The 12,837-nt window shown below is 43.7% G+C and overlaps 1 protein-coding gene across 25 annotated transcripts in view; it reads right to left on the bottom strand.

Moving 5' to 3' along the window:
- Positions 1-12,837, bottom strand: part of Kalrn (kalirin RhoGEF kinase) — a 598,618-nt gene that overhangs the window by 511,010 nt on the left and 74,771 nt on the right. The gene's annotated exons all lie outside the window — the stretch shown is intronic.

Genomic DNA, 12,837 nt, shown 5'->3' with positions numbered 1-12,837 from the left:
TCTCACTTTGCCTACCTATAACTTCTTTCATAAATAGAATAAGACTGAAACAAACATAGATGACCAACTTAGCCTGCAAGAAGGGAATTGAATCCTATAGGATGGGGTGGGGATGGTTGGAAAACAAAGAGGAGAGAACACAACTCTCTATAGGGCATCGGTGATAATATAAATGGATGACTGTTGAAGGTGATGCATTATCACTGGGGTAATTTATATATAAAAAAACAAGCTCTACTTTTGTCCCTATTACCATCTTCCTACCTCCCAGGTACTACCTCTTGATGTTGCTGTCCAAGTGACTAAAGCAAACATCATATTCCCACACCTTCAGACCACTAACCGTAGTAGCCCAGGCAAGATGTATTCCCTGACTGCCCAGCACATAGCAACTTAAAAAGAGTATCTTCAAAAATCACCAAATACAGGTTCTAGTCTAGATGGGTAATCACTATGGTTGGGCTTTGACTACTCAGTCCTTAATTCAGCTAAGATGTGGACCACAGCAGTGAAGCAGTAGTGAACAGTGCTCTGTCCTCTAGTGAATTCAAAGGACAAGAAAGGAAGAAACAGGGCCCTTGGGGCTTGTGCCTAGAAAGGACAAGTGTATATAATTGACTTTCTCTTTTCTGATGATGCTCAGCATCATCTGGCTAATTTTTCTGGGTAAAACTCAACTCCATCACTCAAAAAAAGTTTCCCGCTTACAATGCCTATAAATTTTAGGAATGTTTCCATTAAACAGGCAAATGAGGCTATGCACAGTTTTGTCCATCAGCATCTACATTATCAGTTTCTTCAACTCATAATAAAGGTTGGCTCTCTAGATGTCAAAGGTCAATACATGAGACTAGCTCTGCCATTTCTACAAAGATAGCAATCTCTTCTATCCCTGTACAGAGTGTAACCAAGTCAACCATACAGCTGGCATCGGATGTGGGGAAAGAGGCAGGGACAGGCACACAAAGCCCAGATTCATAAAGTGTTTCTAGAACCCTGTCAAGACAGCAGAGCATCTAAGAGGGACACAGGTGTGACCGCCTCAGCACTACCCAACATCCATCATGTGGGGACAGTTTGCATACTATGACACTCCCACTCGCCAGACCGAGTTCTCCGCCAGATGTTTTCTGAACCTAAATCTAGGATTCCCAAAGAATCTTATCCCATCCCAGGGGACAACATACCTACCTATTGCTGCTTGATTTGAATTTTTAATCGCAGTTTTCTGTTTCCTCATCCATTATCTCAGAGGGAACAATTTCTCTCTGGATTAGAGTAGAAGAGATAAAGCTACCTCCAAGTTACCAGTTAATAAAATGACATTGGGCTAAAACTCAGCTCTCCAAACAAAAGTTTCACCTTAGTCTGATCTCCTTGTCAGCGTCTCTCTAAAGTTCTCAGCAAGAAACTCATCTTTTCTAGGCACAAGTAACTTTAAAAACACATCAAGCAACAAGCAGAGAGGGGAGCACTGAATAGCCATTATTATATGATTTGAAAGCATCTACCACATCCCATTTCCTGTCCAAGAACCAATCTTACTTGAAATAAAACAAAACAAAGAGTGCAAGATGAAAGCAGAAGAGGGACCATTAGAGAAGAGAAAGCAAAACAGCAGAGGGGGCGAGACTGAGTGATTAGAAGATGTAAGTGTGCTCAAAGCACACTGCACATGCGTGATCACCGTGAAACTCATTATTGTGTGTGATATATGCTAAGAAAATATGATGGGGACACCCACTGAAACAGCTTACCTGAGCTAATAGGAGCTCACCAACTCCAGTCAGACAGGGAAGGAACCAGCATAGGACCAAACTAGACCCTCTGAATGTGGGTGGCAGTTGTATGGCTGGGGCAGACTGTGGGGTCACTGGCAGTGCCATCAGGATTTATCCTTACTGCCTGTACTGGCTTTTGGGGAACCTATTCTCTTTGAATGGATACCTTGCTCAGCCTAGATACAGTAGGGAGGGCCTTACCCTCTCTGAGGAGTGGATAGGGGTTGGGGTGGGAGGGTATGTGGAGGAAATGAGAGGAGGGGAGGGAGTCAGAACTGAGATTGGAGTGTAAAATAAAAAAGATTGTTTTATTTTTAAAAAAATTAATTTAAAAAACAAAATGAAACTGATTAAGAGAGGAAAAAGAACTAATTAATTCTCATGATAATGTGACTGCAGGTAGACTGAATAATTTGAGAAAAGTTAGAACATGACTCATCAGGAAGAAATGTTTTCGAGCGAGGGGTCAGCCCGGGTCACTGGTGCCTCCTCAGCACTTACCATAATTTAGTACTTAATAAATATTAATTGAGGAAATAGATGAACAGAATAAAAGGGCAATAATTGAGTAGTTCAACGCATATGGTACATATCACATAACACATAAATTCCTCAGAGACACAAAATAATGGAGAGTTTAGCCTATAAAACTGTGGAATAGAGTAATAAAGCAAATGAAGCATAAGAGAAAAGGAAAAAAATTAAGGAGACACAGGCACAACCAAAAAGTATAACATAAACACATTAACAAAAGACAACAGGACAGTAATAACCACTGTCCCCAATTGTCTGCAGAACCCCAAGCAAGAAAGAAATTGTATGTCTACGACTCAAGGGAGGTGAACTAAGATCAATGTGCCTAAATTAAACAAAGTCAGACTTCAATTACATAAAATAATTTACTAATAATTAGATCTGTCCAGTAACAAAATGAGTTGTTTTGTTGGGTCACCTTGTTGCCCAAGACATAAATTGCCACTATTCACAGATCATTTAGAGGCAATTCTATCTAATGGAAAATTGGACTAAGTGGACCTTTAAGATCTCATCTATAACTTTCTACTAATCTTGGAACCCAGTTGTTCTGTATGGATAGAGTTGAGAGAGCAGAGACCCCATAAAAAGAGAGTTTGGGTAATACTACAACGAGAAGCACCGGTATACATTTGAGTGCAGGGCCTAGAAACCTCACCGAGTGTGAGAAGATTTAAAAAGTCATTGTGTACCATTGTGTTAGGGACACGTTAGAGTACAGAGGCATTATTCTCAGAATTATCTTCTTTGATTAAATTGAGGCTTTCCTAAATTTAGTAGGTCATCCTTCCCTGGATCAAACTGAAGCAGGGAAAGCCTTATCAATTGTGTAATAAGTTAATACAAATGGAGAAGCCATAGAGTTGGAAATTAAAGGGAACCAGCATGTATAACCCACAAGTCTGTAATCAATTTGAAATTTATACATGTTTGTCTTTGGGCTGCCGCCATAAAAGCACCCATCCTGGCAGCCTTGGACTCTTGTCAGAAGCTAACCAAGGGCCATTATTTTATGAGTCTAACATTGTAGTTGAACCAGACGGACAACAGAGCCTTCTTTCATTTGGCTTGAATAATGGCCAAATACAAGTCACTGTGACTTCAAGAGTATTGTGTCCATATGCTCACAATCGATGGAAATAATTGAGGGGTGGGGTGTGCCAGGCACTCTTGGACAATCTTACGGAAGTGGGCTGGAAGATTTTTGGCCATTTGCCATATGACAACGATTCCTTTATCTGTGAACATATGGATTTGATGAAACTGTCACTTGGGGAGCACAGTGCAACAGGCTTGAGCCGTTCCATTTCCATAAGAAAATTTACATAAGTTATAACAATATAGTAGACTTTGCCTTCTGTGTTACATCGTGAAAAATCCTTGCAGGCATACAACTTTCTATTGTATCCTTTAGGAGAACCTAGCTTTGTGACTCAAACTAAGACAGGGACATTATAATCGGATGGCATCCCCCACCATGAATTTAAAATAAGACACCACCTCACAAAGAAGGACTGAAGACCAGGGGACGTTGAGACCACAGAGAAGTCCCTACAACTTATTTCCCTTCCAATAGGTGGGGAGCAGCCTGGAACACTTGCTCAGATATTGGGTAGTATAATGGAAATAGCAGATACAGAAAAATCTTACCAACAATGGCTAAAATCACAGATGGGGTAACGGGCATCATCATTAACGATCATCAAGGTAAGCTATGAACACAGGGGAGATGCTGACAAGGAGGACAGAGTGTCAGAGGGAACTGGAAGTAGGTGAGTTGTGGAAACATTTGCAGTCATCTTATTTTCCTCCACAATTGCCTTAGGGACTCAGAACCCAAAACAAGATGGCGCCTCTAACTGTTGGACCACTGCTGCCCAAAGTGAAAAACCATATCAGGGCAGCGAGCTCTAATGAGACAGAGGGGTGATAGCCTAATACTGAGTCATGCAGGCTCTGAACATTACTCTGCCCCTCCTAAGAACTGCAGGGAATCAAGGGCAAAAAGCAGAGGATATTTACTCTGAGTCATTTTGCTTTCTGTGGGCAGTAGTGTTAAAAGTATTTCTAGAAAAGGGGAGATTAAGGTATTTGTATTTCCTCTGCACGCCTTCCAGCCTCCTTTGCAAACCTGGGAATGATAAAGAATTGGTCTATAACAATGTTTACAGTTCTGCCCGGAACACCACATACAGCCTACTACCCACCAGGTCACATCTCCTTCACCTCTGCATGAAGTTCAAAGTCAGCGGCTCCTGGGGCACCTACCTACACGCTATGCTCTCTCTGACCCTGCACCTCCCCTTTCCTTTGCACAGTCTGATTGCTATGCTATTAGCGTCTCTGCGTCATGACATACCTCTCTATCTGTTTTTCTAATTCGAAACTCACAACAAGAACTAACAGAGCAGATCAAGAGATTCACAAACTGAGGTCTTAGGTTCAGGGCTCGTTTCCGCCTGGGCAGTCCTGGCAAATCTCTTTACCTAGTGCAGCTTCCATTTCTCCAACCGTGAAAACGCCTGGCTATCTTCCAGGTAGTGGCATTTCAATAGTATTTTAATAAATAAAGACTGCCTAAGGATCTGAGAGTAAAACAGCCCTATTGGTCAGCCTTACAGACCAGGTTATGGTAACACATACCTTTAATCCCAGTAGCCACACTAGTTGCCATAGAAATCAGGTAGTGCATGCTTTTAACCTCAGTGGTACACGCTTTTAATTTCAGCCCTAGAGAGGAATATAAAACAGGGAGAGACAGTTCTCTCACATACAGTCTCATTCTGAGATCCCAGGAGGCAGGATCACCATTTCAGGTAGAGGTAAGAGCCAGTGGCTGGCTATTTTGCTTTTCGATCTTCAGGTTGAACCCCAATATCTGACTGAATTTTTATTAACCATGCTTCAGGGTGGATATGTTATTACAGCCTATATAGCAGTCAGAGGCAACACTCCACTCCCATGGTGTCCATCCCAAAGCCCGGAGGTCTTCGGTTGCTATCGTGTCTCATGTTTAGGGTCACATAATGCCACGCTGCAGAAGCCCCATCTATCTCACAAGGCTACTGTGCATTTCAAATGTCATAATCTGTGTGGAGGCTTTTGACACTAAGCACCCTGTTCCTGTGGTTTGTGCAGAGACCACGTGTCTTCTGTACGGCCTGCATCTGTGCTGACTGTGCACCTCCCCAGGCCCAGCACAATGTTGCTAAAGTGTCAGTGAACGCCTTACAGTGCTAAACACAAACCTTCTCCCCAGCTTCGCCTTCACACTCAGAAACCAAGCGTCTATGCATATCAGTATAAAGATGCCTATCAAATAGGCTCCTGTATTCTGACCTAGTGCACCCCCATTTGTGAGACAAGGAAAGCAGATGAGTACCTCAGAGGCTTAAAAAGATCTGAGCAGCAGGGCAACAGCAAACTTCTACCAGTCTTTGCAGACAAAGCCCTCCTGGTGGCCTGACACCTCCTGGTGTCCCTCTTCTCTGTAGCCATAACCTACACCACTGCCACGGCAGCTGAGCTCCCCAGCAACATTGACCTCACCATTCAGCAAACACAAGGACTAAAAACCCCCAGTGGAACTTGTTTCTCAGAGTCCATCTAAAAATCTCTCATTGCCCAACAGAGAGCACCAGGGAGACCCAAAGGGGAGGGCACGGTGTGACATCTGAGGCCACTAATTGCCCATCTTCCTTTCAGCGATCTGCTGACAGTGTCCTGTCGTCTTCCCTAAGTGGATGCTAACAGGTCAGTCTGGGATTGCAGCACCAACTCTGTACCGCTTGTCTTCTGGCTTACCGGCAATAGAGACACCGCTAAGAAGCAACTTTGTTTCACAACAAAGCAAGTTCAATAATTAATGGTCTTGCGGAGAATTCCAACCCACAGCCTATTTCAACAGGGTTCCAAAGGCATTCCCGAACTAGAAAAGTGTTTCAGAAATAAATCACCATTTCTTACTCCTTACCATCCAGCCAGGTGTCACGGACACCAGAGTCAACTCCTCTCTAATGGTCTGATAAAAAGAGGTAGGAAATAGCCAAGCGTTCATGGGTGACTTGAGCAATATTTCACAAACATGAAAGAGAAATAAATATCATACTGTCATGGAGTTGCCAGTGATTTCTCCTGAAAAGTCTTTGAAATGTCTTCTTCGCTGCTACTCAAATTCTATCACAGTTTAAACAGCTGGCTCAGGCTTGATTGATCGTCCCAGACTAGAAAAATTCATTCATCTACTTAACATTATTTACTGAGCATCGAATGTATACTAGACAGTGTACTGGGTTCTGGAGACAGAATAAAAATAGTCAAAATCTCTGTCCAGTGACTCCACGTCCTGATCTACAAACAGAAGTAGTATTTATATCCATACATCAAAAAAGAATTTTCCGAGGATTCTTGTTATTTTACAAGATAATTCTGAACTTTTGAACTTTGGAACAAGTCTCATAAAGTGAAGGGCAGTTCTGGTTGGATGGTCTTCTCAGAGAAGGGCCTTTACCATGTTGAATTGATGATTACTCAATTGTGTGTCTTTATCTCATTTTCCTGGATGGGCTCTTTCTTCTAAGAAAAGACATCTCTTTAAGCTTTGGTGTCTCCTGGAGCACGCAGCATAGCACTGGGTACTTGACTGAGTCTTAGTGTATATTTGGTTAAATTCAGTGATCCTGCTGGAAACGGGAGTTCCTCTTCCTCACACTCTAGATTTAAAAAAAAAGGAAGTTGACAGCACAGCCTGAGGATGTGTGCTTGCCATCCTAGCGGATGCTGTGGCAAGAGGATTGTGAGTTTGAGGCCGGTCTGGGCTATACAGTGGGTAATGAACAGGCCAGTAAACTTTGTCTCAAAAAGAACAAAATGGAAGGAGCAGAGAAAAAGAAGGAGATAGAGGGAGAAGTTTGAGAATAACAGCATAGTCAGCCCTTAGTGCCCATTCCTCTAACACACTGGGTGATGCTTTCTCCTAAGAACACTGTGTTTGTGGGGAAACCTAAGTTTTATTTCCTCTGTGAAGACTGACGTAAGCCACCTCTGCATCTCAAGAAGAAAGTCAAAATGAAACTGAAGGGAAAACCACCACGGAAATGTCCATCATGTGACATGCTCGCTCGTCAAAAGAACTCGGACCCCGGATTCAGATCCACGTGTCCTGTGAGAGATAGAGCTGCAACACCAGAGACCTCTCCACCCTGCAAACTCAACGCTTCTTATCTTCCGGCTGACCTCATGAAATCCACCTTCCGCCATAGCCACCTTTGACCTAACCAGCGTAGTTAAGAAGCCAGTGAGCTGGAGCTGGTCTGTGGAGCAGGGGCCATGGTCACCCACGGCTGGCTCTGAGTGAGATCAACAGAACTGCTGATGCCTTCCCGGTCCTGATGGCCATCCTTGAAACCCTCACCTAGCCACTGAGGAGCACATCATGACCAGGGGCAAAACAATCCCAGTCAGCAGTTCAGGAATGGCATTCAGACATCTATGTTAACCTACGAAGGAATGAACTTGAATCATGAAGCCCTACGTGCCAGATGCCCTCAAAGGATACCTCAGTGTTTAACACCTGAAACCCAGGGATTTAGCCTAAAGTCTTCCCACCTAACTCACAAGTTAGAAAATCTCCTAAAGCCTCCAAACTCGGTGTCACAGGACTAGAACCTAATCTGCTTTTATCCCAGACACAGTACTAGACTTCACTTCTAGCTTACCATTTGGATGACGTCATCCCTGCTTTGGATTGGTCAACCGGGAAGGACTCCTACGTCCTTGTCCATCCATGCAATCCAGAACAGATCCCAAAGAAGCCAGCGATGTCATGGCACTCGGTCACGGAAAGCAGCAAGCTGACCTCATGTCCCTCAAAAAATAACTTTTTGACATTCAGAGAAGAGAAACCTTATTTAGGAGCTTTATGTTTACCTTGATGATTCACAGCATAGTTAATTACAATTAAATATCTATTTTTGTATCTTCTTGGATCTGAAAACTTCTGCCCACTTATCATTGAGTATTTGTATATGGAGCTATTGGAAACAGCCTCGTTCTGACTCAAAGTTGGGGTCCCCCCAGACTTCCTCCGAATGATGAACTATACCATATCTGTGTGTTCCCTCTAACCCAACCCCACTCCTGAGGTCTTTCCAGTCAGTTTTCATTCCCTGCTGCCTCTCACCTGACATTTTGAAGCCCCGCAAACATTTATAATAATCTAACCTGTTTAGACACCCCTCCCAATGTTATAGCTTAGATACTGAACGTCCCCCTAAAGCCATGTACTAAAGGCTTGGATCCCAGGATAGCATTATTTAAATGTAAGGTTTTGCACAAGGGCTTTAGGTCATGGAGATTATGTCCTTACACGGAATTTCCTAGTCTCTCCCTTCCTCTTTGCTTCCTGGCTCATGATGTAAGCAGTTTGCCCTGTAATGTGTGACTGCCAAGGTGAACTGCCCTTACCACAGCCCGAAGCAACAGGGCTACCCAATCTCTCACTGGAATCTCTAGAACTGTGGGTCTCTTTCTAAGTAATGACCTTGTATATTTTGCTCCAGTCCTGGAGAGCTGACTAATGCACCCACACACAGAGCCTCAGAAACATTCTCCCAAGAGAGAGAGACAGGTGAGAGGAGAGCTGGGCACTGCTACTAGTGTGGGGGACGGAAGGGTAGAACTGGAGCACAGAGCTCTGAGCTCCAGTTTCTATACCAGTACTTCACGGACAGACAGTCTCAAGTCAGCCACTCATCTGGTCACTTCCCACCCATCAAATGAGTTTATATGTGCTGTTGGGAAAACAGTCAAATGAGGTAATGGATGTGCTTTATAAACTGTAAAGCATTGGAACTATCTCCCAGTATTATGAAAATTAAAGAAGAAGCTGTGTTTCTAGTGCTAAGGAAAAACTAGGTAGACAGAGACCCACATTGGAACACAGGACTTAACTCCCTAGGTCCAAATGAGAAGGAGAAGGAGGGCAAACGTGAGCAAACTCAGGATCAGAGGGAACCTTCATCCGACGATGGATGGAGATAGAGACAGAGACCCACATTGGAGCACTAGACTGAGCCCCTAAGGTCCAAGTGAGGAGCAGAAGGAGGGAGAACATGAACAAGGAAGTCAGGACCGCGAGGGGTGCATTCACCCACTGATACAAGGGGACTGATCTAATGAGAGCTCACCAAGGCCAGCTGGATAGGGACTGAACAATCAAACCAGATGTGCTCAAACCGGATGTGATCAAACCGGATTCTCTGAATGTGGCTGACATGGGGGCTGACTGAGAAGCCATTGATAATGGCACTGGGACTTGTTTCGTCTGCATGTACTGGCTTTTGGGATCCTAGTCTGTTTGGATGCTCACCTTCCTAGACCTGGAGGGAGGGGGGAGGAACTTGAACTTCCCACAGGGCAGGAAACCCTGACTGCTCTTAGGACTGGAGAGAGAGGAGGAGAGGGAGTGGGGGGAGTGGGAGGGTATTGGGAGGAGGGGCGGAAGTGGAAATTTTTATAAATTAATAAAAAAAGATAAAACAATTAGAAAACACGTAGGGCAAAGGATTTTTTTTAGTATATGATCATTAGTCTTTGTTTACTATATTTAGAATTAAAATTAGAATAGATGCATATACCCACCTCTTCTCCAATTCCAAGTCATTTGCAAATATGTATATGATTTTTATAATTTTAATTATGCATATGGATAATGTTTTGCAAAGACCAGAAGAAGGTATCATATATTTTGGAAGTGGAGCTAAAGGCACTTGTTCATTGCTCAGTGTGTGTTCTAGGGACTGAACTAATGTCATCTGCAGAAGTTGTGCCAATTCTTTGATGCTGAGACTTCTATACAACTGCAAAATTATATAAATTTATAAGTGTGTTTGTTAAATATACATGTAAATGTTTTTAATAAAAGTAGACTTATACCAAAAAAAAAGTTATAAAATGTGAGACGTGAAAGCTGTTTACCTTTATTAGAGCTCAATGGCCATTCACTTATGGCTGAGTCATTTACATCTATCCTAAAGGATCAGCTCCCATTACACAAGCAGCAGTGACAGCAATGCCCAGGGCCTATGTCGGGCAGGGGGTTCCTGTGGAGGGGTGTGTGCATGGCACTTGTAAAATGTTCATATTCCTCCCTCCTACAGAGATGGTGTAATCCCCACTCAGTTGCTAAAGCTTCCCTGGATCCTAAGAATAGCAATCTCTGCTTACTTCACAGGGAATACAGCTGAAACCACCCCCACCCCCTCAACCCCACCAACAGCCCCTTTTAAGTGGCAGCCAGAACCACCTGCCACCTGTGGTACCTCACCCTGCACCCTGGCTGGGAGACCTACCACTCCGCCTCCCTAAATCTGGCTCTGACACAGAGGGCAGTGTTTCTTGCTTCCGCATAGAAGATTTATTGACCCTAGGAAGTCCTGCAGTGGCACTCAGGGAAGACCCTCCCTTCTGCTGCTTCTGTGCTGTCCTGGGGAATCTTCCAAGGGCTTCCCAGAGAGGAGTCAGTGGGTCTGTGAGGAGAGAATGAGTGACTTCTTAAGGCATCTTGAAATCTAAAGGGACTTTATCTTTTACATTAATTAAATGTCATTTTAAAAAATATTGAAGTCCTGGCACTGGGAGAAAGACTTACTATGCCTAAGCAAAAAAAAAGGGGCTTTTGAAAAGTAATTATAAAAGCTTGAAAGTTAATAACAGCTTCGTACCCTGTACTACCGGAGCTAATTCCATTATCTCAGAAGCTAAAGTGACAGGCACTATCTTGGTGAATGCTAGGCCACAGCTCCTGACACACAGCACCAACAGCCTCGCCCCCCAGGAAGCCATCCCAGAATATCTCCCACCAATCTGAGTCATTCCATTCACCCTAGACACCACCCGCCCCGCTCCCTCCTACTTCCCCCCACACTGCCTACTGCTCCTCTGCTTCTTCCGGAAGAGTCTTAAATTAACACCTGGGCACATTATTTTAGCATTCACTAAAAGAGCAGCTACCTGATATTAACTAAGGAATGAGTGAAACTTAAAGTGTCCAGGCACTGCGAGGGTCAAAGGGTCTGGGCAGGGACCTTTTTCCAGGCACTTTTAAAATCACGTGTCTAAAACAACAACGTATTATTAGCATATACTCATTACACAAGATGAAGCGTTTCATTATCATGTTTCCATTTCCATACATGTGCAGCACACACTGCCCATAGTCACCCCTCGTTATTTTCTTGTCCCCCCTTCCTCTTCCCAAATGTTCCTTCTGCTTTCGCACCATGCAAGTGCACATTTACTCTGGATTTAACCCGTGAGGGAAAATATGCAGTATTTGTCTTTTCGGGTCTGTCTTATTTCACTTAATTTGCTAAGTAAGCCCTGGTTGCATCCATTTTCCTGCAATGACATAATTTGATCCTTCTTTATGGCCGAACAGAACTCCATGGAGGGGCTATGGAAAAGGTTCAGTTGGTAAAGCGCTTGTCATGCAAGGATGAGGATCTAAGTTTAGACGCCCAGCTCCTACGTAAAAAGCCAGGAACGGCGGAGTGCATCTGTAATTTTAGCACTGGGGAAGTGGAGGCAGGAGGATGCCTGGAGTTTGTTGACAGCTACTCTTGGCAAATTGATAAGCTCCAAGTTCAGTGAGACACTGTCCTAAAGAATAAAGAGAAATAGAGGAAGGCAGCCTTACATCATTGGCCTGTGACCTTTACAGTATGCGAGTGTGTGTGTGCACACACACATACACACACACACACTCGCATACTCATATACACACATGTATACACACATGTATACACACACACAAAACCCTTTCACTAAAATCACTCCCCTCCTGCCCTCCTCAGAAATGATTTGATAAATGTTTTAGTTATTTATATATCTAACTTTTTATTTTTCCACCCTCCATATGCTCAAGGAAAAAATGTTTTTCTCCTACACAGAAAACCCTATAACAGCCACCAGCCCATGGCAGCGGGACCACGTAATTTCCTTGTCCATATACCAACCAGTCTCCTCTCGATCACAATGCAGCCCAAGATGTCTGAAATCTGATCTTCCATCTGCCACTTGATCTTCCATCTGTCACCCCACCCCACCCCCCATTCGGCAGAGGACTAGAGACTGAATGACAGAGCAAGAGGCCTCCAGGGGTTCACTTGGTGTTGAGCAGATGTTAATTTGAACTCCAAAAGGGAGAGGTAACTTAGCTTCAAAACATAAAGAAGGCTAAGATCAGGGTCCAAGATACTCTGGGGGCTAGAAGACGATCCAATGCCATCATGAACAGCTGACTCTACCTCCAGCACCAGGGGTCCAGGTATTCTCACCAGGGCCTCCAGATGGAGGAATGGAGAGGACGAGGTTTAAGATAAAAAGCTAGGTTAGAATATCATTCTACCTGCAGTGTGAAAGCCAAATGATTTAGGCATGTCGTTAGATATTTTGCCTTAGTTTCTTGATCTGCAAAACACGATCTATAATAGTATGAGAGTTGATATTAGGACGCTCCTAT

This window comes from Myodes glareolus, chromosome 2, assembly GCF_982192425.1.
Source record: "Myodes glareolus chromosome 2, mMyoGla1.1, whole genome shotgun sequence".
Lineage (NCBI taxonomy): Eukaryota > Metazoa > Chordata > Mammalia > Rodentia > Cricetidae > Myodes > Myodes glareolus.
Note: the sequence above shows the minus strand (reverse complement) of the source record. Positions and strands in the feature narration are given on the sequence as shown.